The following is a 6,800-nucleotide window of genomic DNA, read 5'->3' as shown; positions in this document are numbered from 1 at the left end:
CTGTCTGGTTTAATGTTCTTGCTTTGGAAATGGCACTACATTTTGCAATTTTATTCTAAGTTTTGTATTTTGGCTTCCTTTAATCAGCGTCGTTGTTAAAACCAATCTAACCAAAATAAAAGTTATTTCTGGAAATGACCAACTCGGATAATTCTTAGATAATAGAATAATAAAGGAATATAATTGTTTTCTGGAATGGACTAATTGAATTTAGTTCATTCCAGACAACGGTTTTTTGAATACCTATTAATAAATAAACAAAAAAAAAATTAATTTTCATTTCTGAGTGGCTGTTTTGACCAGAGCTGACCAGTGCCGTCCCGAATTGGAGTGAGGGGCTATCCCCCACCCAAAAGCTATTTTATATGCACCTGAGTTAGCACATTTGTACATTTAGTTAACAAGTTTTGAAGTATTGTTGGCAAATATCAAATATCGAGGACCCTTTTTTTTTGTGTGCGTGTGTGTCTCTAGTTGGCAAAAATACATACGAACCTCCTCCTCAATCAGAGATCTCTTCGGGACGGCTTTGACAACAACCACGCTGAATAAGAGAAGCAAAAAGCAGCAGCATAACTACAAACATGCCCGGCTCTTTTACGGTATATTTTTATCAGGGCCACTAACTTATTTCCTCCAGAAAAAAAATTATTACCGAAATAAATAAATCAAAAAAATGTTTTCAAAGCTTTTATGCAAAAAATCTTTCTATCTCAAAAGTTATAAACCCCAACTTTAAAAAAAAATAAAATATTAGAGAAAAAAAGTAAGGGTACGACCTCCTTGCCCAGGAAACAAACTTAACATGCACGTTCATTGGGACTACACAAATGTTGTCAAGATAAAAAAAAATCAAAGCAAAGCCGGAATGATAGAGTTAAATTTAAAAAAAAAAAGATTCAAAAAAGTGGAGTTCTCTTCAGTCCTCTGAAAACAATTTCAACTTGTACTTTTATTAAGTCTACACAAATGCTGGAAGGTTTACACATGCATGAACTATCCATAGCTTTGAAATTATGTCCCCTTTCCCCCTTCTTTCCCCGACAAGCTTTCATTATGGCCATTAACCTAATCTGCTGAACAAAAACAAACAAAAAAAAAAAAATCAATGATTATTTAGCAGCCCTATTAGCACTCATGCGATAGGGAGCCCGTCTCTATACTACTAGTATAGCCACGTGTTGGCTATATTTGCCCTTAATTATAATAGAACTACCCTTTACGATATACGTGAAAAAAAAAATCCTTTGCCGATGCCCCACCACAAACATTGCCACACATACATCAGAGTATTACCTGATGTATTACTCAGAAGTGCCCTCGAACAGGCAATAGATTTGAATACACTACCTATCTCAAAATTTATGTTAAATCAACATGAAATGACTGTTTTTTGAAAAAGTAAATCATATAACGTTTACTTACTTACCAAGTAAAGTATAAAATTTCAAAGAATAAAGTTACTTTTATTTGTAAAAGTAAATAACAATTTTTTTCAAAGTACTTTTATGTAAGCTGTGTTTGCTAATTACTTACTTTTACAAGTAAAATTAATTTGTTGTTACGATGTAGTTTTATATTACTTTGTAAAGTAAGTGTTATGTCTTTTAAATATTATATTTACGTAAGTTTATTTCATAAATTTTTTTACATTCAAAAAGTAACTTACATTTCGATGTAAATTTTTTACATCATTATAACCAAAATTACTTTTTAAAGTAGTTTACTTTACATGACTTATCTTTAAAAGTAAGTTACATTTACAAGTAAAACTAAAAATGTAAATAACTTTTACTTGTAAAAGTAAATTACTTTTTCAAGTAACACTTACTCATTTATAAAACTTAACTTAATTAATTAAGTTTTACGCGTTATATAATTTATGTAAAAAAAACGAATTACTTTTAAAAGTAAGTAAATTATATATTTTTATATGAGTTATGTAAAGTAATTTACGCGTAAAAGTAATTCGCGTTTTTACATCAAAATAAGTAAAAGTGCCATCCCTAGCCAACACCGCGCCAGAGGTCTACACAGAACACAAATATGTAAAAAGCGATTCACGGGTGAATCAAATCCGCGGCAGAGGTCTAAACAGAACACAACTATACATAAAACGGCTTACGTGTGAGCCAACACGGCACCAAAGGTTTTAACAAAACATAATTATACATAAAATGACTTTCGTATGAGCCAACACCGTGACAGAGGTACAAGCAGAACAAAAATATACATACACCTACCCTAATAGCAAGTAAAAACAAAAAAGATTGTAAATTACTTCTTTGTAGATCTTTTTTTTAAAGGAGCATTATTAACACATTTTCAGGAAACTCTGCATTTTTCTTAAAAATTCCTTTTGTGTTACTTGTAACTGGTGCAATAGAACGTTGCATACACAAGGTGTTGGATTGATAGCCAAATTTAATCAAATTTGTATTATTATTTCGCCCTTCAAGACTAGGCTGTCTTCCAAAATACTCTTCTAACACATCTTAATTGAAGCGCTCTGACAATATAAATGGCATTACTTCACTTAACAGAAAACGTGTTGATTCTACAAATGAGCGTTCCGTTGTAAGTAAGCCCTAATATGTTTGCCAGGAAATATGCATGCAATCACGAGCATTGCGTGCAAAGTTTCCTTTACGTTTCTCGATGCATTCTTTCCAACTTAAAAAAATAGTTTTAAAAATCATTTAATAACCAATCAAATTGAGAATCATTATAATCACGACAAGGTTCTAATTCTGATTTCTTTTTAAATAACATTTCATTTTGGTTTCTTACATTTAAGCAGTCAAAGAATCTATCCATAATTGAACAAAGTTCAGCTGTAACACGTATTTTAGGAGGAAAGTATTAATAAAGAACATTTGCAGCACTTGCACTTTAAATTTGTGTAGCTTGTTGAACATTCATTAAATAATATGCAGTTAAATGTACTTGTTCATAACTAAGTTTTAGTAAAACCTTAAGACTATTATTTAGTTCAACTTGTACTACTTTAACTATATGGGACTAAATAATACTATGATTACGATTCCAAAGATTACGGGTACATTTACCTCACCAGAGTGATACATGCAGTTTCTAAAGGTTTTCATTAGATGTGGAGCTTCTGCAAAAAACACATATAAAATGATCAGGTGCGTATAGATTAATTGTGCGATACCCAACATCCGAGTCATCTAGTTTGTCTAATCCAATAACATTTTACAAAATGATCGATTTGGTGAGGCACTATCTAAAACTGCAACAATTACTTTAAAGTTACAACAAAGTTCTAATATAGAGACAGCTTTCCAAGTTGTTGGCATTATTTGCATTTCTGTTACACCATTAGTAGCAAATTAAACTGAACAAAATTTGAGATCGCATGCAGTTCCACGAATATAATATACTAGACAGTGACTGGCTAAATTATTTACACCAGTATTAAGGCGGACGACACGGGTTTCAAGGTGAGGGGGTCCACAATCTCCAACTTTTTAAAAACGTCTTCAATATATAGAACTGCCTTAAAAAGGCAAAACAAAAATAATAATAAATGGTTCATTAGAAAAAGAGTGAGGAACATGCCCCCCTTCCCGGTGTTGTCGACTCTGAGTAAATGTGGAAAAGTTTATTTCAGGGTCTCCAAGATCGACGTATTCAACGAGTTTACCTGATGACTTGTCAAATATTAAATTGGCTTGTATGTGTATTTCATCACAAGAAAAAACTACATTTCGCTAAAATGCTGTTCTTTTTTTGTATTTTCTTTTTCAGCAATCACTGCTGGGTTAAATCTTACAGATGGTCGAATAACATTCTTATATTCGCGTAATGTCCGCCTACTTGGTAGTGTTAAAACGTTAGCATCTCTAAGTTTATCAGATGCTGAGGCAAATTTAGATGCGAGAGAAAGAAAAAATCGATTTATCATTGGATAATATCTAGGAACATTGCTAGTTAATGAACAACTCTGTACTTCCCAGAATAGTTTTATAAATAGTGTCATATTTTTTGGTTCTTACTAATTAGATATCATGATCAGAACTAAAACAAGTGCTGACTTGAATACTTTAGCTTCCCAGTGGGCATTTCGACGTCAGAACAACGTCAAGCGATGTCGGATCTCGACGTTGGATTGACGTCGGATTAACCTTGGGAATGGAAATGTTGGGCGACGTCGGAAAAAAAGACATCGGGCGACGTCAGCATTCCGATGTAATTCAACGTTAAGCGATGTTAAACCAACATCGGAACAACGTCTTAATACCAACGTAAATAGATGTCATTCGACGTTGAGCGATGTCATACCAACATCGAAACGACGTCAGATAAACGACATAAATCGATGTCATTCGATATTGAGCGATGTCAAGCCAACATCGGAACAACGTAATTCTATCGACGTAAATAGATGTCATTCGACGTTGAGCGATGTCAAATCAACATCGGAATGACGCTAAATTACAGACGTAAATAGATGTCATTCGACGTTGATCGATGCTAGACCAACATCGGAATGACATCATAATTCCAACGTAAATTAATGCCTTCAAACGTTAAGCAATGTCAAACCAAACATCGGAAAGATGTCAGATTACCGACGTAAATGTGATGTCATTCGACGTAGAGCGATGTCAAACCAACATCGGAAAGACGTCAGATAACCGACATAAATACGATGTCATTCGACGTAGAGCAATCTTAAAATAATTTAATACATATAATTAAATATAACATATATTTCTGGCGTACAAACATTCAATACAAAAACCAAATATATGTATTTAAATAGAATCTTTGTGTAGATTGCCACCTTTCTCGGCAACAAGTTTGCTTGGAGCATACCGTAAAATCTTTTGCACTTCCGCTTTGATATCGGTTACCATGGATTCCGTTTTTTTCATCATGACACTCGCTAAATAGAAAGTTGACAGTATAAAAGTATAAAAAAAACATATAAAAGTTATTTCGGGGATTAAATAAAGTAAGCAATAAACTAATGAGAGTTTAAATAATCTGTTAACGTAAACATTTTATTATAAAACAAGAAAAAAATACCAACGATAAGCTCGTAAATTTTTAACTTTTCGAAACTTAATTTATCTTGCGTGTCTGATTTTCTTTGATGGCGGTTTGTTCCTTTCATGTTGAAACAAGCCATAACTTTGTGTGACATCTGGCTATAAAAAAAAAATAAAAACATATATATATATATATACATATATATATATATATATATATATATATATATATATATATATATACAAATATATAAATAAATACATATATATATATATATATATATATATATATATATATATATATATATATATATATATATATATATATATATATATATATATATATATATATATGTATATATGAATATATACATATATATATATATATATATATATATATATATATATATATATATATATATATATATATATATATATATATATATATATATATATATATATATATATATATATATATATATATATATATATATATATTTATATATATATATATATATATATATATACAGTATTGGACAAAACATTTGCAACCAACATCAAACAATGCTAAAAAGTGTTCCTAATTTTACATGTCTTAAAAACGAAACGAACTATACTACCACAGCAAAAAGTTCAGGAGTCTGGAGTCATAGCATGTTATGACATGAGCAATTAGCTGACAGGTGACAGCACACAGGCAGAATTTCGCTGACAAGTGCCATTTTGCAGCGGACAAAACAAGTGCAACTTTTTTGTTTTGTTTCATTTTCTTAAGTCTGGTCCGTGTCAACGTCACGGAAGTTTTTTAATATTTAAAGTAAGTATTCAGAAGTTTCCAGAAGCATGCAGAAGTTTCCAGAAGAAGAATCTGGAAGCATCCAGTAGCATCCAGAAATATCCAAAAACATTCAGAAGCATCCAGACGCATCCAGAAGCTTTCAGAAGCATCGAAAACAAGCATCTAGAATCTTCCAGAACAGGTTCACACAGGTTCATTTTACTATACAAGAGACATGTAAATCGACATGTAATTCAGTCAGTATATGGAAGTCAATCAGTCAGTATTATCAGGACAGTTTATCGAAGTGAGTTTTATCAAAGTGTTTTATTGAAGAACATTAATACAAGAAGTGAAATACAACAAGTGTTTTATTACATCAATACAGTCCACATCAAACCAAGACGTTGTGTTCCACAGAGCATTATTGTATCATCACAAGGTAAATGTAACACGGTAAGCCTTGAGAAGCGTGATTATTTATTTTTATGACTTCAAGTGCAAAAATGGCTCCTGACAGCCTTGGATTGGAACTAAGAAAGAAAATTATTGGCGATTACGTAAGTGGAATGTCACAAAAAAGTATTTGTGATAAATATCGCGTGAAAAAATGGACCGTATCAAGACTATGTTCCAAATATCGTTCTACAGGGAAGTTGGCAGCAAATAACAAAGGTGGAAGACCGCGTTCCACCACTTCTAGAGAGGATTCTATATTCGTCAGATCCGTCAAGAAGGATCCCTAGATATCATTAGTCGAGATACAAAAGCAATTAGAGCTGCCTGTATTGGACCGAACAATCAGACGACGTGCTGTTGAAGCCGGATTATTTTCTCGACACCCTGCAAAGAAACCGCTGATTTCACTAAAAAACCAGAAGAAAAGACTCCTGTTTGCTACATCTCATATTGACTGGAATGTGCAGAAATAGCAAACTGTCCTTTTCAGTGAAGAATCGAAGTTCAACATCATTGGGAGCGATGGCATTTGCCGTGTACGTCGA

The 6,800-nt window shown here is 32.2% G+C and overlaps 1 long non-coding RNA gene across 1 annotated transcript; it reads right to left on the bottom strand.

Annotated features, from left to right (window-relative positions):
* Positions 1–4,718: 4,718 nt before the first annotated feature.
* LOC136081054 (uncharacterized) lies at positions 4,719–5,179 on the bottom strand. The gene is made up of 2 exons (XR_010638849.1): positions 5,056–5,179; positions 4,719–4,912 (listed from the first exon to the last, which is right to left on the bottom strand). It is a non-coding gene; the product is annotated as an uncharacterized LOC136081054 (long non-coding RNA).
* Between the last annotated feature and the right edge of the window lie 1,621 nt (positions 5,180–6,800).

This window comes from Hydra vulgaris, chromosome 06 (genome assembly GCF_038396675.1).
Source record: "Hydra vulgaris chromosome 06, alternate assembly HydraT2T_AEP".
NCBI lineage: Eukaryota > Metazoa > Cnidaria > Hydrozoa > Anthoathecata > Hydridae > Hydra > Hydra vulgaris.
The sequence above is the reverse complement of the archived record's forward strand: the minus strand, read 5'-3'. Positions and strand labels throughout refer to the sequence as shown.